The sequence below is a fragment of the Balaenoptera physalus genome, assembly GCF_965194825.1.
Source record: "Balaenoptera physalus genome assembly, chromosome: 11".
Lineage (NCBI taxonomy): Eukaryota > Metazoa > Chordata > Mammalia > Artiodactyla > Balaenopteridae > Balaenoptera > Balaenoptera physalus.
In genome coordinates, this window is record NC_138896.1 from 101,199,026 (window position 1) to 101,221,004 (window position 21,979).

The following is a 21,979-nucleotide window of genomic DNA, read 5'->3' on the forward strand; positions in this document are numbered from 1 at the left end:
AATTTAGAAGTGGCCTTGCTGGGACATGCTATCAGGACTTTTGACTGATGGAACAGCATTAGAGGTTGGAATACACACAGTAATGAATTTTTTTTTTTTTTTTTAAAGATTTTCAGAGAAATAGTTACTGGTTTTTTTTTTTTTTTAAATTTTATTTATTTATTTATTTATGGCTGTGCTGGGTTTTCGTTTCTGTGTGAGGGCTTTTCTCTAGTTGCGGCAAGTGGGGGCCACTCTTCATCGCGGTGCGCGGGCCTCTCACTGTCACGGCCTCTCTTGTTGCGGAGCACAGGCTCCAGACGCGCAGGCTCAGCAGTTGTGGCTCACGGGCCTAGTTGCTCCGCGGCATGTGGGATCCTCCCAGACCAGGGCACGAACCCGTGTCCCCTGCATTGGCAGGCAGATTCTCAATCACTGCGCCACCAGGGAAGCCCACTAATGAATCTTTGAAGGAGGAGAGTTGGGGCACCTTTTGGTACCTTCCCAGTGGATAACTGTATAGTTCAAAGGTACCTCAAATTTGCCAAGTTTTGAGTCTCAGTTCTCGACCTTCTTTTTCAAATGTGGTCCCTTGTCCAGTATTCCTTAGTTCAGTCAGTAAATTGTACCACCATGTGTGAAGTTGGGCAACACAGAAAGTTAGCCTTGACACCTACCTCTCTTTCACTTCCTTTATTTTATTGGTCTTCAAGTCCTACAGTTTTTCCCTCGTGAAAATCCCTACCATTTGTACTGCCCATGCTCTAGTGTGGGTCACCGCAGCCTTCCCCCAGGACCACTGGGCAGCATGCTCACTGCCCCCCATCCCTTGACTTGTACTCTCCATCCATTACCTGTGGTTAACTTAAAATGACCTTTGAAACATGATATACTCAGCATAAGCCTGAGTATATCACTTCACAGATTAAACCTTTAAACAGCCCTTCATAATCCTTGGAAAAAAGCCCAAAATCTTTACCATGGTTTACACAGTCTGCATATCCGTGTCCCTGCTTAATGTACATACTCAGCGTTACAACTCAGTATTATCCTCCGGCTCCATTTTATGTTTCGCCTACAGTGAGCTTCATTCAGGTCGTCAACTTTTCCAAGTTCTTTATTACCTCTGGACCTTTACACTCCCAATGTCCCTGCCTTTCTCTTCATTTATTTGTCTAACTCTTACTTAACCAAGTTAAATATCATCTCCCCTAGAAAACTCAGGTCTAGGTAAAATAACTTAAGCCTGATCCTCTGTACCAATCTTAAGATATTACAATGGTGAAGATTCTGGTCAGCCTCCCTAATTAAAAGTAGAGCCTAACTCATTACTTTTGCATTCCTAATACGTAGTACAGCAGCACATCTTGAACATATTTAGTGCTCTAATGCATTTGATCTTGAAATAAAAAGCTATGACAGTGACCTAGACTTTATATAACAGATGCCTGACAAATATTTGAAAAGTTGAGATGAATTAAATTCAAGAAATGTTTCTCAATAACCAACATGGATGTCACCAATTTCATACACTTATATCCATGACTTTGCTTATGACAGAGTCCCTCTGGCTCTCATTCAAAATTAATTTTATACTTAGTCTACACAGTCCTAGTAAATTCAGGTATCAAGTTTGTTATACCAGAATATATTAGAAACTTAAAATCCAGTGGTTGAAGAGAAAAATTAATGCAGTTGTGTATAGGCACACACACTGCAGCAAAGAGTGAAGATACTGAAAAACATGGAACTGTAATTCAAAACCTCAGTAGTCTAGGGTCATTTTGTCAAGGGTCATATGATCTGATGCCATCATTTGATTGGAGTGGAGGCAAATTTTGATGTTACTAATTAAGGTGCTCATCTGATGAGGCTACTGATAATCATAGGTACCCTTGATTGTGTTCTGTGTGACAGAAATGGAGCTAAGCTGTCTTTGCATTATCTCATTAAATTCTCATAATGACCCTATGAAATTGGTATTGATTTTATAGAAGAGAAAAGGAAAGTTGAGAGAAGTTAAATATCTTGGCCTTGGTTACCTAGCTTTCAGATATGACTCTAGCCTGCTTAGTCTAAGTAGTCAGGAAAGGGTTAAATTATGTTCTTTTACCATATTTAAAGAAACAACAAATTGTAAAAGAAGTTCATTGAAAACAGATTTTTTTCTTTAAGTTTTGGATTCTCCAGGGGGATGTTTGAGTTATCTAAAATAATAAGGTAGGAACATTTATTTCCCAATCATGCCAAATAAATGAAATTTTCCTGTAAATGCTTTCCCATGATTACATTACACTTCATGATTATCTGTAAAATTATGAAAAGACTCTAGCAAACAGTGCTTCCTGAAAAGTGGCAGTAGCATGATGCTAATACTAGACAATGTATTACCCTATACGGGCTCATTAAGGGGCCTGGTTTTCATCTTTAATTGCAAAGAACATACATCCCTGAAATGAGTTTGTAGTCATTTTAGTAAGAAGCACCAGAAGTGTAAATAGAATCTATCACCAGGTCCATTTAGAACCCGTTTGTCTTTATGACTCTGTGTTATGGGTCATCAGCCCACGATCATACAGACCCCATCAACGCTCGTCTTCCTTACGGCAAGTGTAAAATGCAGTGTCTCTACTGGGAGATTAATTTTTTCCCACACTTCTGAGTGATAGACTCCTATGTTCCTGAACATATTTTACCTCAACTAATTAATTCCAGCATTGCATTAGGTAAACCTCTACTCCCCAGCTCTGTCTTTTAAGGAATGTTCACCACCAGGCAATGACTCAAGGACAGCCCGCCCCCAATCAGTTCCCCCTCTCTCCCCAACTTCTTCACATTGTCTGATTCCTGACCTCCACTCTTTTTGATACATTTTACTCTCTTGGATTTAATAAATCACCACCCCTCCAAATTCTGTTGTCCAAGTTGGTATAGACTTCCCCTTCTCTAGCCATGACCCCACCTCCACTTAGCATTTTGAAAGCCCACCAGTATGGTGTATAACCAGTACTCCCCACCAGTGCAATTAGCATCTCTCCGTATCTCTGTTTTCACCACTTATCTTCCCCCAGAAGACCAGCAGGATTAATCTCATCATGCTTTTATTCCCATTTTACTCTGTAACTACCAAACGTCCAAGCATTCAAGATACTTATATACTAATTTTTATCCCCATAACCTCTTACATCTCTTGATCTGATCTAATCTCCCGTCTCTTTCCAATCCCTCACTCCCCAAATAGTTTCTGTGTATCCTTTAGAATATATAGTCTGTCATTACCAAAATTCCCAATCTTCAGTATTTTCCTTTAATGTTTCCTTTATCTTCTGGCCTGAATAAAAAACTGACTTCCCCTGATGACACAGCTTTCCTTACTGTCTCCTCAGAGAAGGACAACTCTCTGTTGTAGAGCTTAGAGACTAGATTGTCATTCTCTTTCTCCCCCAGTGCTGCTTCTAAGACATTTCTCCTAATTAAACAAAAACAAAACAACAACAAAAAACCAAACCCTCAGCTTGTATGAAGTATGTGCCAACAAACTGTACTATCCTGGCTGTCATAATCATCTATTAAATCTCATTCATTTCTCATTTCCTGAATGTTTTTGCTTGCAGCCTCCTATTTTTCTGTCACTATTCTTGTCATTATTTTTGGAGATTTGGAAAGTCCCATAGCTCATCTGCCCCAGATCCCATTCTCTCGGTTCCTTGGCCTCTGAACATTTGGTGATCTTCTCTTCCACCAGACTTGAGCCATTCATTGTTTTGGATGTACCTGTCATCATGGGTAGGAGGACCATTTCTCAAATCTCAGTTGCTAGCATCCCATGTTCTCACAGCTCGCACCTGTCTTTCCATGTCACACAAATAACCCTAATAATCCCATTCATATCGATTCCTCCTTCCCCAGTTTAATTGCTACAACTCTCCTCATAATCACTCCCTTGCGCATACCTTTAACTCCTTTGCCCCTTTTCCATCTGTTCCACTTACCTGACAACCCCATTCCAACTCTCCACCTGTTAAACCCCTGAACCTAAACAGTAGAATATGGCTTGAGAAAAACGCACAAGTATTCGGACTGGTCTCACACTAGTGTCTCAGTGGACCTCCCCACTGACTGGAAATGTTACCTCTTACCCTCCATCAATCACACCTTCTCTTCTCTACTTACATGTCCGTCCCATCCAGCCCATCCATCCTTCTTCTTCTTCCTCCCCTTCTTCCTCCTCCAAGACCTGAGAAACGTGAATATATTAAAACATCCTTCAATAGTCTATGAAGACAAAACTCTTAATGACTAGTAATGATGACATATACTTATTCTCATCCAGTTGACCCATTTAATGCAAGTGCAAAGAGGTTTAACCTGAAAAAGTTCCAGTAGCGCAAGTAATTTGGCTAGGTCCACACAACTGGTGGTGCCACGACCGGAATTCAAACCCAGAACTGCCTGGAATTCTTGCCCTTAACAACTGTGCCATCATGCAGCATGAATTACCTTCCCAAAGCAGTGAAGGAGGTAGTTTCAGGTTTCACTAAGAAAACTAACAACCTAATAGAATAAAGGGGAGAGGATTTCTTCTTTTTTTTTTTAAAAAAAAAAAAAGGAAAAAAGCGAATACAGTAATCATTTTACTTTTTAAAATGTAAGCTGCTTATTTCTCTCCAGCTATTATCAATCATGAAGTGATTGTGAGGACGTATACTTCAAGGTTAAGTGCAGGGGGAAAACTGCCTTCATCTCTAGAAAACTGCCAAAGGACCCATGTTCAGTTCCTTCCTCTGCAGTGTGTAATTGCAGCTTTTATAAATAAGATTAAAAAGTCTCTTAAGACTTTGGGAGTCCTTATTTTCTTTGGGGGTGTTTTTCAGGTGGCCAGAGTTCTGCAAAGTGGCATAACTGCTGCTTCAGCATAAACATAAAATTCTGCAATTTTGCCACAAGAGAAGTAAATTATTTGCCAAAATAGGGCCATGTGGAAAACTCAGAAGTTGAAGGTTCTTAAGAACTTTTACTGACAGATATTTAGCTTTTTTGAGCTCAGCAACCCCAAGTACCTACTTTATAATTAAAAACAACATCTGTGTAATAGTGTTGCCAGAATCCAGATGTTTCTGGATGGGTAGGAACACAAGAATGTATGGGTAGGCTACTGCACAAAAATATATATATCCCTGCTAATGATTTAAACCAACATAAACTGGAAAATAAAAGTGGTAGTCCTAAATTTCATCCACAGACATATTTTGGCGTTTCTAAAATCAGGGAATAACTTACAATTGATGAGGGCCATAGTTTAATAGGTAGAACTTTTTTCATTTCTTATGTAAGAGAATGGTTTGATTTACATGGATGGCATCCTAATTTTGATGAAATGAACACTAATATCAAGAGTACTCTCAGTATGAATTAGAAAGCATACATTTTTTAAAAATTTCCATTGTGTACAGCAGATTTTGCCAAGCTGAAGTTCTGTTGGGGTTTTCTCTACTTCATAAACATTTGTTTTTGACACTTCAGTTCCTTCAAGCAACCACACCTTCATTTCATCACTTAATTTGAACAAGACCTTCAACAATTACTGCTTCCCTGTTGTCATCACTGACGTACCAGCCCTGCACCCACTTCCTTATGCAATGCTCAAATGAAACTGCTCTTCTGAAGGTCAGCAATAGCCTCTTAAACACCAAATTTTAAAACCTCTTGATAGCTTTTGACACTGCTAAGCGTCTCCTCCTCTTCAAACTTTCTCTTGCTTCGCATGGTGACTGGTCCTGCTTCACCAAAATATCTAGTCCCTTCCTTGCTGACTGCTACTAACACATAGCAAAGACGTGTCTTAAGGTTCAGTCTTCAATCCAAATCTGTACCTTTCTTTTAGTGAGTAAAAGCTTCTCTTAAATACATATATATATATATATATACGGTTCAGTCTTCATCTCTCTGCTCGTCCTTCCAAAATCAACAAATTTCCCATCTTCATCTGTATTCTCTATGTTAATAATCCTAAAAGATTTGTTTCTATCACTTCCCTCTCCTGAGTCCTGGTCTCTGTCTGATGGCTGTTTGCAAATTTTTTTTCTGCTTTTGCATCAGCTGAGAATCGAACTCATTATGGTTCTTTCACATAGGTTGCCTCTCCAGACTTCTTGGAATCTGGTGGCAACACCATCATCATTCTCCCTACCGCAATGTCAATTTTGATTCACTTTTTCCTCTTCTTTGATCTTATGTTGGATTATGCACTGGGTACCACAGATGCTTTCTCCCAAATGTCTGTTTTATCTGGCCTTCATTTTCTACTTTAATTGCCACCACCCTGGCCCAGATTTATGCTTCTGAACAATTCATCATCTAGGGGAATCTGAGTACCAGAGAAGCACCATGGCACTTTCTACCCTGACCTTCACTAGCCAGTTTGGGTACTCCTTGAGGTCAGAGCCCAAGCTCCATGTTTGGCATACAGGAGTCACTCAGCACCATTTGTCTAACTGAACTGTGTCACGACAACTCATAAAGAGTAAGGATACCTGGGAGACGGGGAGAAAGCTGATGACATTGCTTTCAGATACCAAGAAGTCTGGAGGATGAGCTGGTGAGAAAGAACCACGATGAGTTTGGTTCCAGGTGCAGATGAAACCAAAAAGAAAACGAAGCAAAAACCGAATAAAAACATGTGCAAATGGTTATCAGACATCAGTCTTGAGTCAGAGAAGGACTGGACCCTGAACACGGCAAGAATTTCACCTCTTTTCTTGCTTTCTCAATCCTGCTAAAGCCACTTCTTTTTTGATTTTCTAGATGCCGAACATGATTGTCTAAAATCTCAGTGTCTTTTCTGTTTCAAGCCCTTTCAAGTTTTCAGACAACTTTAAAAAAGTTTTGAGACACATTTATGAAAAAACTCTCTAGTCATAGATGTGAGGTTTTAATGTCAGTCACAGGCTAGAGTTCTAATGTTACTTCAGCTGAACCTCATTTAATTTTCTCCTGATTTGTTGAGATACAATTGACATGTTAGAATTGTTCTATTTAAGGTGTACAACGTGGTGTTTTGATGTACAGATAATTGTGAAATGATCACTAAAATCAAGCTAATTAGTATATCTATTACTTCACATGGTTACCTTTTTATTTTTCTTTTTATGGTGAGAATACTTAAGATCTACTCTCAGCAGATTTCAAGTATACATTATATTAGCTATAGTCACCATGAAGTATATTATGTCTGTAGAACTTATTCATCTTATAACTAGAAGTTTGTGCCCTTCGACCAACATCTCCCCATTTCCCCCATTTACCTCAGCCCTTGGTGATTATCATTCTGTTCTCTGTTTTTATGAGTTTGACTATTTTAAATTCCAAATATAAATGAGATCATGCAGTATTGGTCTTTCTGTGCCTGGCTTATTTCACGTAGCATAATGCCCTCCAGGTTCATCCATGTTGTTGCAAATGGCAGGGTTTCCTTCTTTTTTGAGGCTGAATAATATTCCATTATGTGTATGTATAGCACATTTTTTCAACCTCATTTAATTTATCTTAAAAATGGTGATGATAAAGCCTGCCATTCCTCCTTTGTAAGGTTTCTGTAAAGATCTTCTCAGTTAATATATGTAAAAGACATTAATCTGGTTTCTGATTTTACTTTTTCTAATTTAGAACCTTTCCTATGAGAATTGTGAAGCAAGGAAAGTTTATTGTTCATTTTTTGTTTAGCCTCTTCTTCAAGACCCACATGAAAACACATGATGTTCACATATTTTCTTTAAATCAGCATCACCCCCAGTGAATGTAAACTTCATCCCTCCTCTCTCCTTCAAAATTATTTTCCATCTCCCTTTACCCTTGGCCTCATAAATACCCTAATTCAATTATGAACTAACTCTTATCTAGGTGGCATTGAGTGAAGTGAGCTGATAAATTAATTCACATTGAATGTCATTGGATAACTACCAAAATGATCCTTCAAGAGATATATATCCATAAACATTTCTTTTTGTTTAAAGGCAATAGTATGATAAATTTTATGCAATCTAAATGTCAATTGTGTTTCTAATTGTTACTTAATATTCCATTATATGGAATTAATATCATTTTATAAAACTTAGTCCAAGAAAAGGGAACATTTCTAATTGTTGCATAGTATTCCATTGTATGAAGTTAATTGCATTTTATAAAACCCAAGAGTCCAAAAAGGGAAATTGGTTAACTGAATTCCTGTAATGGAATACCATTCAGTCATTAGAAATCATGATGTACATCTACATTGACTTGGAAAGATTTTGTGAATATTAATTTCATAAAAATATTATAAAATTCTTTCTATAATATGATCTTTGTGTTGTCTATGTATATGTACTTGTGTTTGTCTAAAAAATATGCATTTACATATAATTATTATTTACAGTGATCAAATTATTTTTAATATTATTTTTCTTTGGATTTTCAGATATTTCATGTAATAGTCAATTAAAGTCATAATATTAAAATTAAGTTAAATGCCATGTATTATTAGAAAGGGATGCTTTGCTAATGTGGGGAGGGACTTCATACATGATGACATGAGGGCAAAGGAAATATTTGGAGGGAGAGATGTTACCTATTTTAACATGTCCCAATGATTTATTTATTCATTCAGCTGATGTTTATTGAGCATCTACTATATGCTAGGAACTGGGGAGATGAATGAGTAAACAGACTCTGTTTCTACTTTTGTGCACTCCATTGTTTAATGAAGGAGACCAGTATAGATCAAATTACTATACACATGTACAAGCACAAACAGTAAGAGCTATAAAGGAAATGTAAGTGAGCTTCTATTTCTAGCTCTGAAACATGAGGGTGGAATGTGTTTGTTTAAAGAAGGCTTCATTGGGCTTCCCTGGTGGTGCAGTGGATAAGAATCTGCCTGCCACTGCAGGGGACGCAGGTTCGATTCCTGGTCCAGGAATATCCCACATGTCGCGGAACAACTAAGCCCATGTGCCACAGCTACTGACCCTGCGCTCTAGAGCCTGTGAGCCACAACTACTGAGCCTGCGTTCCACAACTGCTGAAGCCCACGTGCCTAGAGCCTGTGCTCTGCAACAAGAGAAGCCACCACAGTGCGAAGCCTGCGCACCGCAACGAAGAGTAGACCCCGCTCGCCGCAACTACAGAAAGCCCGCACGCAGCAACGAAGACCCAATACAGCCAAAAATAAATAAATGAAATAAAAATAAATGAATAAAGAAGGCTTCATTGACAAAGTGGGATTTTGGCTGAAATCAGAGGCTTACAGGTAGGTGTCGCCCGGTGGAGAGAGAGCTGAAGAAAGGTCCCGACGGTGGGAACCCCATGTCTAAGACCCCGGGTGGGAGGGCGCGTGCCACTTGCCACTTGAGAGGAGCTGATTGAAAGCTAGTGTGACTGAAGCACGGAGAGGACAGTAGGAAGCTACTTGAGCACAATTCTGGTTCTCTTTGACCTGATGACTTTGGTTTACAGGCAGCACCTTCTCGCTTTTCATTTTATCCGCAGCACCTTTCACTTCCACCTCCGATCTGCACCTGACAGCTCAAGTGGGCGCTAGAAGAAGATCCATTTTAAACTTAAAATCTTAGGCTGCCCTTCATACTCCTCAACCCAATTTCTGCCTGTGAACAACCACTTTTTGGTGCTTTCTGGAGAGAATAAGTGAGCACTGTTGTGCTTGCATCAGTGGAAGGGTCTGCTGATAACAGACAGGCTGGGGAAGGAAGCTGAGCAACTTTTCAGCATTTCCACTAACAGGTCACACTCGAGTTGATAAACACTCTCCACACTGAAAAGAAAGACTCTTTTGATGATCTGTGTCAACAAACCCTATCATTTGCACCAAGGCGATCTGAAAGATTTTCAAACCTGGGAGGAGAATTATTTTGAAGGAATGTCTTAGAGGGAATACTGATATCATTGGTGGTTGTATTAAGTGCCCTTTAGGTTTTCCCCCAGCCCAGGTGCTTGTGATGGTGATAAGAATTTACTGTAATTCCACCAGTACTAGCCAGATTCAGGGAATTGTTTGTGCTTCTAGAATTTATGTATTTCCATGGCATCATTTCCTCTCCTTCTGTATCAGACCACATAATTAGAGTAGGCAGGAGGTGAAAGAGTTGTGACAATGTAATCCTCCTTCATAACTGGCTATTCTCTTTCGCAGATCAAAATAGAATAACCTTAAATAGGAGGAGATGTAAGGATGCAAGGTGGGACTAGTAACACAGAGACCTTCTGAGCTGGGGAATTTTCTGGGGGCTCCAGCTATAAATGGAAGATGCTGTATTTTTGCAGTTTGCATTTCTTGCAATGAATACGTATTCTAAGAGGGCAGAGCCAGATTTTACCAACTGGTGAACTTTCCAAACATTGCTCATTAGATTGGATTCAGTCAAGAGTTTGTACACCTGAAACTAATACAACATTGTAAATCAACCATGCTTGAATTTTAAAACTAGTTAAAAATGAGTTTGTACACCCATTTTCCTATCTTGCTATCCTCACTCTGCAAAGACACCTTTAAAAATTGAAACCCCTTTTAAACTTCAATATATGTGATAAATCCTTGCATCTGTTAGAAAGTTCCAAACTTGGTCAAAGAGGAAGGTGACATTCTTAAAGTCTGATTTGGAAACAGTGGCAGTAGCTGATCAGTGAAAGTAGAGTTCCTGTAATTGCTAATAAACAAAATATACGGAGCCCAGATGTTGTAGCCACAGCAAGAGTTTTAGCATGACGATCTGGGGTGTCAGTGTTGGCTTTGCTGTTTATAACTTAGGTGATCCTTGGCAGTGAAGCTTAACCTCTTTCAGCTTCAGGTGTCTCACGCATAAGGAGGAATGATAATAAGAGCTTGCAAAATTATAATGAAAATTAGAATTGATTAAATAATATCAGGTAAGTGAGTGTGTTGTAGCACAGTGACTTGGGGATTTTACTGGCTTTCAACCAACGCTAGTAATCTCCGTAGGCATTGTTTATATGCTAAACCATAATCTCTCCTTGATTTCCTGTAATTAGATGACTCTATCGTTAGGTACATATGTCTTCTCACTTTTTTACAGAAATGGAAATGAATTTATGTAACTATACATTATAAATTGTCATTTTTTGGGTCTTCTTGAAGGAGGGATACTGTTTAGGGGGGCGGAGGTAGTATTTTAGCGACTTAATCAGTTAGAATGGACACTGTTTGATACTGATGTAGAACAGATGTGAAAGAAAAACTCCTGTGTCCTATGTAGAATGTGTGATGTCAGCGCACTACCTCGATGGCCGGTGTGGGGTCCAGGGAGACATACAGTGGTTCTCCATCCTGGCTGTGCCTCAGAATCCCCTGTCAGTGTCCCACCCCAGGTGCTTGAATCAGTGTCTGAATAGGGAAGGGGGAGGGTAAGAAGATCTGAGCATCAATATTTGTTAAGAAACAACCTTACGTCAGTCAAGTTGATAATTTGATAGTTATTTGAGTTGGGGCCATCTTTTTGTCCTCTTTGATACTTTGTTTCCTGGGGCTACCATAACAAAGCCCTGCAAACTGTGTAGATTAGAATAATAGAAATATATTGTCTCATGTTCTGGAGGCCAGAAATCTAAAATCAAGGTGCTGGCAAGCAGGGCCATACTCCCTCTGAAGGGCCCAGAGAAGAGTCTATTTCACGCTACTCTCCCAGCTTCTGGTAGCCGTAGGTATTCCTTGGCTTTCAGATGGCCATCGTCTTCTCCCTGTGTCTCTTCAGTCATCTTCCTTCTGTACATGTCTGTCTCTGTGTCCAAATTTCCTCATTTTGTAAGGATACCAGTCATAGTGGATGAGGACCCACCCTAATGACCTCTTTTCATCTTACTTCCTTTTTAAAGACCCTATTTCCAAATATAGTCACATTCTGAGGTATTGGGGGTTAGGACTTATCATTTTGGTGAGGACACAATTCAACCCGTAACACTTAGTGTATGTATTTGGAACATGCAAATAATAACCATACCTCTTTCACTATCTTGTTAACAGAATGAAATGGGATCATTAGAATGCTTGCCACAATGTCTAGCTAAAAATAAGCAATTCTAATATTAGCTACATTGTCAGGATCGTTTATTGTGATATTTTGTTCCCATTATTATTTACTTTGTCCTCTTCTCTGTTTAAAGAAATAGCCAAGACTTTTGGGTTTCTTTGGCTCAGTGGAGGTTTTTATTGCAGGGTCAAGAGGTAGAGCCTGACTGAAGAGTTTTTCTCCCGTCTTTTTAGTCATTGTGAAAAGTGTCCCAGAGCAGGAAGCCTAATCCTGCTGCACATGCTACACATTCACCAGGAAATGATTACTGTTAGATGAGAGATGGGCCCAGGCTGTCAATTTTCTTTTTTAAGTAAATAAATAAATTTATTTATTTATTTATTTATTATTTTTGGCTGTGTTGGGTCTTTGTTGCTGCGCACAGGCTTCCTCTAGTTGCGGCGAGCAGAGGCTACTGTTTGTTGCGGTGCACGGGCTTCTCATTGTGGTGGCTTCTCATTGCAAAGCACGGGCTCTAGGTGCACGGGCTTCAGGAGTTGTGGCACATGGGCTTCAGTAGTTGTGGCTCGTGGGTTCTAGAGTGCAGGCTCAGTAGTTGTGGTGCATGGGCTTAGTTGCTCCACAGCATGTGGAATCTTCCCAGACCAGGGCTCGAACCCGTGTCCCCTGCATTGGCAGGCGGATTCTTAACCACTGCGCCACCAGGGAAGCCGATCAGTTTTCTTGAGTACGCCAAAAAATCCAATTTGTATGTGAAAGCTACCAAAAATTAAATATTGGCAACTACTTCCATCTCTACTCAACTGCATTGTCAATGTTGTCATGTTGGTAGCCGGAAATTGACCGTGGTGGGAGTACTTACACCACTGAAATCGGCAAACACTAAAGACCAGATTTTTTTTTGGTTTCGGTTTCTGGTGACCCTATAATTAAAAGTTTAAAGCATATCCCTTTTTTTGTGGTTGTTCTTGTTTTTTTTAATTTCTGAAACTTACAGTTTTAAAAGTTGGCCTTATCAGGGCAGGGTAGGTAGTATGTCATAACAATGTCATAAGAATTGGATATTCCTGCCTAAATGAAGTAAGTCATTTTATATATAGGTATGGCCCCTTGGCAGTTTGGAGAAATATTTGTACAAATAATCTCTTTTCACCTTCAAAATCTCCATGGGAGGTAGTCACCATTATCTCCATTGTATAAATGAAGACAGTAACTGCTTGGAGAGGTTGATTAAACTTCCTGAGGTCACACAGTTAGTGAATGGTTAGTGAATTCATGACCATAGACTTGAACCCAAGACTTTTAACTCTACCCACTGTGGCTCATGCCTCATTTAGGGCATTTTAAAGAGCAATGGGGATATCATAGATTGTAAGACCTGTTTTTCTGACCTAGCGCAGTAAGTCATGCATGAATTAATGAATGAGTTGGAGAAAAGCAAATTCATCAGTTCTTGAGAGTTCTATGTGACAACACCATGGTTTCCCCCTGACCATTTCTTTTGTTGGAAAGTTGACAATCCCAACCCACACTGAGCTCTTCAGAGCTAGAAGAGAGTGATAATCGGTTGCGAGCATGGTCGGGCCCCGTCCTCAAATTTTGCACATGGTTTTTTCCTAGAGCACCAGGGAGTTACCAGGAAGAGCAAATACTGGCTGTGACTGGAATTGTCAGCTCTCGTTTTCTCAATGCCACCTTCAGGTGTTGTAAAGCAGAAATGCAGGTATCCCTTCCTAATAAGTGGGAGCACTTTCCTCCTGTATGACGTATGAAGAAGCACAGTGGACACCCCCCAAATTCTTCCCACACTGAGAAGAGAACTAGGCTGTAAGGTACCTCTTTTTGTAAAATGACAGTTCTAGATATATCCAAAAGAGAAATTTCCTCTCCTATCTGGTCCCTAGCCAGCAATGAGCCAGGGCAACTTCCAGCCTCGGAAAGCCCGCCTCCCCCTCTGAAACCAGCTCCAAGACTTTCCCTTCTGATCTACAGGTTGGAACTAATATCTAAATGACTGTGGTATCATTAGGGGCTGTTAATCTGTCAAACGAGAGTTAGCCAGGCCTCCCAGCTAAATCACTGGATTCAAAGTTTTTATTTTGTCTACAGCAGTAATTGCTTGAGTTTAAAACAAATACACATCAAAAACAACAATAAAACACTTTGTTAATTTGTCCTAATCAATAGGCATATTTTATTTTTTTTCCCTTTCAATTCATTTAATTTCAACAATCTGTCAAAAAAAAAAAAAAAAAAGAGCCAATAAACAAATATTGAATTACATTTTGTTGGGTTTTTCAAACCCTCAAACTCCAGACTTATAAAAACAGCTTGTGTGTCTTCCACCCTGACCACCCTGCTACTTTTCCATATACCACAGGCCACCCATAGGCACAAAGCCAGGACGGTGGGGGGAAGCTGACGTGCTCTACTTGGAGCCAGTAGACAGGAGGGCGATGAGGCCCGAGGAAGCACTTAAGGACAAAATGTAGTTCACTGTGGGGGTTGAAGTTCTTCAGTATAAAGAAGGAAGCAACAGTGACCAAGACCAGAAATAGGGTGTTATTATAGAAGGTGGAAAATGTTGTAGCTTCATAATCAGCAACTTCATTCTTCTTCCACAAGATTCTTTCATCATTTTCCTTCCGAGACATCTTTCTATTATCAGCTTCAGAAAGTTTTCGAGTCACTTCTTTGGAAACAGCATCCCGCCTCTTCTGTGCTACTTTGTGCTTGAGAACAAATTTCACATTTTTGTATGCAAAGGCTACCAGAGAAGTGCTGACTGGGGTCTTCACACTGTACAGAACAGGAGACTGAATAAGATCCGTATGCCGTATTCACCAATATAGCCCAGCAGCCATATATTAGAGAAAGGGTGATTGGAGAAATGCCCGAAGGGCCTCAAGCCTTCCTCATTTCCCTCTGTAAGCCTGAAAGAGACCCCCATCACCTGAGTAATGGGGGTGAGAAAAGCATCTCTGGTTTTTCTTCATAAACCCCTTTCAACCATCTCTGAGTTTGTGCTAATGAGCTGGCTCTGGGAGAATGGGGCAATAGGCATATTTTAAAAACGTTGGGTTAAAACCTTATGCATCAACACAAGAAAAGTAAAAATGTGGATATTTTAACTTCTTTGTTATTTTGAAACAATTACAAATTTATAAAAGTTTACAGGAAGAACTTTTCTTATGGAACCATCTGAAAATGAGTTTGCCTCCTAATGCCCATGAGCATTGAATATTTTTAGTGTACATCTCACAAGCATGAACATTTCTCCTACAAAACCTCAATACAACCATCAAAATTAAGATATTGGCATTTGCTACATTACTACACTTTAATCCTCAGGCCTGACTGAAGTTTCACTGTTTATTCCAAAGGTGTCTCTTATAGGAAAAAAAAAAAATCTAGTTCAGGATTAAGCATTGCAAAATGTTTAACTTCAGTGCACTTTAGACAGATGAATACTGGCTTGCGTATATGTTTGCATTTACGTATATTTAGTTCCATATTCTGCTTTTTTTTGCTATGTATTCTAATTCTTCCATTCATTCACTTAATGGAGACAGAATGTGAGTTAAGAAACCCCTTAAAGCAATGAAGGTAAAAGTCACATTGAATAAAATAAAAGCAGCAACACCTACATAATTTTCTAAAGAGTTCATCACAGACATTTTACTAATATTGGAAGTGAAACCTAGAAATATGATTTTTGAAGGACAGTTTTTATTGCATTTCTTTAGTCTAGAAATAATAGCAAGTAATGTTTATTGAACATTGTACCAAGCTTTTTACAGTGCATTATCTCATTTAATCCTCACACAACCTAACAAGTAGGTACTATTGTCTCTATTTTATAGTTGAGATATCTGAATATATCTGTCATTATTTCCAGCTAAATTTGTAAAAGAGAGATTTTTAGTATCAGCATAAACTTCTGAGAGATATGTGGGTTGTATAAAGTGGTATTTTCTTGCCTCGTGGATATCAGAACACGCAGTACCATTCCCTTTTGAAGTGTGTTTGGCATCCCAGGGCAGGAAGGCCCTCAATTATTAAAATACTCCTGTGACTTTTCTCTGAATTAGGTTTTTCATGTGCAGCCTCTTCCTCAAACTTCTGCAGTCCTGGAGTTTTTCACAGTGAGAGAGTTCTGATTTTCCTTGTCCCTAAGTCTCTGAAAGAAGGCAGAAAATGAAGGTGAGGAAGAAAAAACAATGTCCTTCTTGCAGAGTGGGCCAGAAATGTAAGCATATCTGCTGAGGTCCTTCACCTGCACATCCAGTGCCGTCCCTAGGGTGCCAAGGGTCTCATCTGTTGGCGTGTGCTGGTTTGGATTTTCAGGAGGTGGATGCTGAGATGAAGATAGTGCAAAAGGTCTGTTATAGAGGAGCCTGTGAGAGTAACAGAGAGGAGGCAGGCGTGGGCACGCGGAGCCACTGGACTGCGGCTTAGAGCTGAGAAAGTCTCTGTCAGGCCCGTGAGCAGCCCTGGAACAAAGGCAGTTGTTTAGAAGCATCTTACGCCCAGCAGAAATGGCTAGGTCCTTGTACCACCCCCTTGTGCAATCATTGGTGCCCAAAATAGCTTGAACCCAGCTCGAAAGCTGAGGGGGTCCTAATGAAGCCAACAACAAGGCTGTTAGCAAATCGTACTCCTTGCAGTTGGACAGCAAGTCACTTCTTGAGGGGGCATCTCAGGAGCAAGTCTCGGTGTCTGCAACAGGGCAGTATATTTATGGAGCATTTCAGGGGGAGCTGGAACTGGAAGTAGAGCCAGAGGATGATTTTGCCAGTTACTGGTTTCTGCCAGTTTCCCTGGCACTCGGAGCCTTACTTTCCTGCTCTGTAAAGCGGAGCATAGCATACATCAACCATAAAGAGGGTGGCAAGACAGAAACGAGGCTATGCAGATACTATAGTGATACATACAAACGCTTTGCGTTTTCACTGCGATGGTTGTATTACTTTTACTATTATTTTTCCAAATAGCACTCATTCAGAAAATGAATAACTCTTAATTGTGCACCTACTGTGTACTGTGCTCCTTTTTAGCACTGGGATTATAGAAGTGAAATAATCAGGCAAAATCCCTGCTCACAAGGAGCTTGCATGCCAGTGGGAAAGAATAGACAATAAAAAATAATACACACAAAATATATCAGGTGGCGATAAGTGCTTAAAAGCAAATAAAGCAAGATACAGGAGGATGAATGAGGCTTTCATATTACATATGGTGATCAAGACAGATTTCAGTGATCTGATGATATTTGAGCCAGATAGGAAGAAAGTGAAAGTGAGTCATCAGACTGTTTGGGAAAGGAACTGCTAGGCAGAGAGAATAGCAGGTGCAAGGGCCCTGCAGTGGGAATGTCCCTAGAATGTTCTAGGAATTACAAGGCATCAGATGTGGTTGAAGTGAGTGAGCAAAGGAAGCGTAAAAGGAGGTGAAGTCAAAGAGGTAAATCCTATGGAGACTTAGCAACCATCCTAAAGGCTGGTGTTCATTGATGAGAGGGGAACCTATTGTAGGAATTTGATCAGAGTTGGGCATGAGCCAATAGGCTGATGTGTTTACAATAAGACTATATGAGGGGGATTGCAGGGAGAGCAGTTACATGACTCCTACAGTAAGATGTTAGATGATAGTCAACTCAGACCAATGCGCAAACTTTAACTTTGAAGTGAAGTGATTGGATTCTTGACATGTGTTTAATATAAAAGTCAACAGAGTTTAATGATGGAGAGGATGTGAACCATGAATGTAAAAGAAGAGCAAGGGTGACTCCATAGAGTTTTAACCGTGAACAACAAGCAAGACAGCCATTTGCAAAGGTAGGAAAATGATATCACTAGCATGTTTGCAGGGTGGGTGGTGGAATTGAAGTTAGCATCTGCAGAAAGATCAGGAGCTCAGTGTGGGACAAACTTTCAGATGTTTTATTTTGTAGTCATTCTACTGGAGTTGTTGAATAGGCAATTGAGTGAAAACATTCTGGAGATTAAAAATGAGGATATCAGTTTGTTAGCTGCCAGCCTAAAGATGGCATTTGACGCCTGGAGAATGCAATTGCTGAGATTATCAAGAGATGAGTGCGGGTTGAAGATAGAAGATGTCTGAGCACTGAGCCGTGGACACCACATTTTAACAGTCTGGTCTATTGGATGAGGGGGAACCAGTGAAGGTTACTGAAAAGCATCTTCTATGAAGTAGGAAGAGAACAAAGAGAAAGCGGTGTCTTGGAAACCAAGTAAAATAGTTATTTCAAGGATGAGAAAGTGACCAACTATGTTAAGAGCTGTAGTCCCATCAAGTAAGGGGGAGAGGGGCGTCAGATGTATCACAGTGAAGTATTTTGTGACCATGACAAGAGCTTTTTGGAGGAGTGGAAGATAGGAGTGGAAGCCTGATTGTACTGCACTTTTTTAGAAAAATAGAAGCGATAAATTGGGAATTGCATAGAGAAGTTATTCAAGGAGTTTTGCTGGAAAGGGGAGGGGATGATGTCATGGCAGAAGGAGAGGTGGGATAGATTGTGCTTTGGGGACACATTGGGAAATACTAGAGTGTGCTTGTATATTGATGTGTTTGATCCAGGAGAGGCAGGTAATCAGGATGCAGGAGAAAATGGAGACAGTTTTAGTAGAGGAGTTTTGAACAAGCAAGGGGGACAGGATATAACACACAAAGAGGGGTTGGCGTTAGGGGCAAAGACAGTACATCTGCTGAAACGCATAGTTTAAGGGTATAAATGCATGTAGGTGAGTAGCTGCAATGGGGTAATGCATGGAGAATCTCTTGATTTCTTCTGTTTCTCAGTAAAAAATTGTGAGCAGAAAATGAGGCAGTAGAAAATGTACTTGTGGTTTGAGAAGAAAAGAGAAATGGTCAAAGTCAAGTCTACCAGAAGATCTCACATCTTGGTGTGAAAGATCTCAAGGAAACACCTCCGACTGTAGTTCGTTTTTGAAAGGAAGTCTAGTAAAGAGATTTTCAAGAAAACTGTAGTGAATTTCAACTTGATTTCCAATTTTCTCATTTTCTAGCTGTGTAAGATTTGGAAAATCACTTCACCTCTTTAGGCCTCCATTTCCTTGTCGGTTATGTCTAGGAATTAGACAAAATCAGGGCCTTCACATTTCTTTGACCACAGCTCTCCATAAGACATTTTATATCATGACCCACTAAAGACACATGCTGATGTACACATACATGTACTTGCAAAACCAAAGTTTAAAAAGCAGTGTTTATCCTTCCTATAAAGTATGTTCTCTCATATTTTCTATTCTACATTAATATATTTGTTTTAAAGTATCTTAGTTTAATTTTTGGATTACTTGTTTGTTTTTAAGGCTGGATAATCTGGCTATGAAATAGGTTTCACAATCCACTCATGAGCCATGATCCACAGTTTTGTTTTGTTTTGTTTTGTTTATTTTTGCCTGTGTTGGGTCTTCCTTGCTGTGCGCGGGCTTTCTCTAGTTGTGGCGAGAGGGGGCTACTCTTCATTGTGGTGTGTGGGCTTATTGTCACGGCTTCTCTTGCTGAGGAGCATGGGCTCTAGGTGTGTGGGCTTCAGTAGTTGTGGCACACAGGCTTAGTTGCTCCATGGCATGTGGAATCTTCCTGGGCCAAGGCTTGAACCCATGTCCCCTGCCTTGACAGGTGGATTCTTAACCACTGCACCACCAGGGAAGCTCATGATCTACAGTTTTAAAAGACATTCCCTTATGTGTGTCCCCATCTCTAATTATGAGTTTTTATGAACTTTTAGAGAGAACATGAGGGATAAAGTGATCTTGACCACAGCAAGCATATTAAGCATGTGGTTCTGTGAGAGATTACGTATTCCACTTTATAAAGACACAGGAATGAGACATAATTACTAAATCTGGTTGAAACAGTCTCAGGTCTCAACAAGGCTTCTTTTGTTTACCATCCAGCTTCTAGAATTTCAGAATTAATGCTCTGTAGGGCCACATGTTTAAATGAAGTATATTTTGCTATCCTCAACTTCAAACGTGTCATTTATTTGTTTGAGTTCTAATGAACGAGAAACTTTGGGTAGGAAAAGCAAATAAAATTCTTACCTGAGTAATCAGATCATAGTATTAATGGTTAATTCAATTATACTTAATACTATTGGAGGTTACAAACCCTTAGAGAATATGATGGAAACTATCTTCTTTCCAGAGAAACACACATACACAAAATGTTGTATACAATTTTGGGGGAAAGGTAGTATTTATGTATTTTTTGAAGCTCATCACAAACCAGTTTTCTGAGTTCAGGTTAGGAACTCATGGTTAAATAATCTTTATGATCATTTCTGGTTGTGTTCTCCTAAGATAAGACAAATGTCACTCTTGTATCCCTACCAGTATATGGCACCAATCACTTCTTTGTCTTCCCAACCAATCCTTATACTGAAAGAAAAAATTGAGTGGCAAGTCTTCTTGTCTGTTTCACATTTGGGAACCTTGGATCTGCAGCTCTACCTTGGTGAGGTCCAAATATTTGGGCCAACTTGTGATTTTAAAAGAGAGCAATTCTTATGTAAGGACTACTGTTGTTTAACTATAAGAATATTAAGTGATATACATCTCACATATGTATGTGACTAAATGCTTTAAATACTGTGTGGTAAGCAAACACTCACCCCAGTATAGGTGTAATGGCATGTTCAATATTCTCTTAGCCACTTGTTCACAAATTCCTATTAGAGAGACAGGTTAGGAAAACTTACTAGGTTCTGAGTGAGTTTCCCTACTGGAAAAAGAAAAAAAGAAATTGCTTATTACCCCAGAAAAGAAACGAGAGAACGTGTAGAGAAAAAATTTGAAGCTGGAGAGGTAGAAAAAGGCTAGAGGTCGGAGGAGATGACCCCTCTTTGTGACATGTCCAATGTAAGCTGGTGAAATTATGGAAGTTACCAAATGCTATCATAGGAAGGGATTTTTCCCTGATGCAAAGTCATGAATGAGCTAAACTTCAGCTTGCCTTGGGACAGAACTAATTTAGAGGGAATGGATACAGAGGTGAAAACAGGAGTCTTGGCAAGAATTTGTGGAGGTCATGGAATGGAGTTCAGCTAAAGTTTCACCAAAACTCTGAAGGATGTTAGGACCCAACTGACTTCTGGATTCCATATTTTTGATATTTAAATTATAAATGTGTGATTCATTTATAATTCAGATGTGTTCTTTTAAGGGAAAATATTTTGGCTTTAAGACTCTAATGTAGTTATATGCACAGTCTAAATTTAGGCATATTATGTAATTCACCACAATTTTGGGGCTTTTTTTTTTTTGCTGTTGGTGTTTTTCTCCAGCACCTTCTCTGTTGAAGGTGAACAAGGGCCTTAGAAGAAGACAATGGAATTTTCCCATCCCTGACCAAAATTATTTAAATGAGGCTCCAGAAGTCCTTGGTTCTTTTTATAAATAATTGTCTATTTCTAGAGGCTGGTGTTGGTCCATCTTGGGTGTAAAAATTGCACTGCAGGGTAATTACTCAGTGCACTATCATTCTCCTTAATGGAGGGAAGTCATCTCCCTCACACATGATTCTCTGGTCACTTGATCACCCTCAAATTGATAGCTTCTGATTCTGGGTTTTCTAGCCTGCAGGAGAGGACTGTGTGTTTTATAGGGAAATTATATTTTGATCTGTCAGGATACGTGGTACAAGGAAGTCAGTGGGGAGAATATAGAACGTAGCATGTAAAAACCAATTATAAGACACAATTTTGTCTATAATTTCACTTTTTTTTCTTTCACCACTACAAAGGAAATCTATTCATTTATTTTTTAAGCAGCTTTATTGAAGTATAATTAGCATACAGTAAACTACACAGATTTAAACTGCAAGTTTTGATGTTGACATACATATACACCTGTAAAAACATCACAACAACCAAGATAATGAACGTATCTATCCCCTACCCCCCCCCCAGTTTC

The 21,979-nt window shown here is 39.6% G+C and overlaps 1 protein-coding gene and 1 pseudogene across 20 annotated transcripts in view; one reads left to right on the forward strand and one right to left on the reverse strand.

Annotated features, from left to right (window-relative positions):
- The window catches only part of GRM7 (glutamate metabotropic receptor 7), a 1,143,247-nt gene that overhangs the window by 383,909 nt on the left and 737,359 nt on the right, over positions 1-21,979 (forward strand). The window lies entirely within an intron of this gene.
- On the reverse strand, positions 132-14,857 carry LOC309637542 (translocon-associated protein subunit gamma pseudogene; annotated as a pseudogene). Its single transcript has one exon. The product of its transcript is annotated as a translocon-associated protein subunit gamma pseudogene (transcript).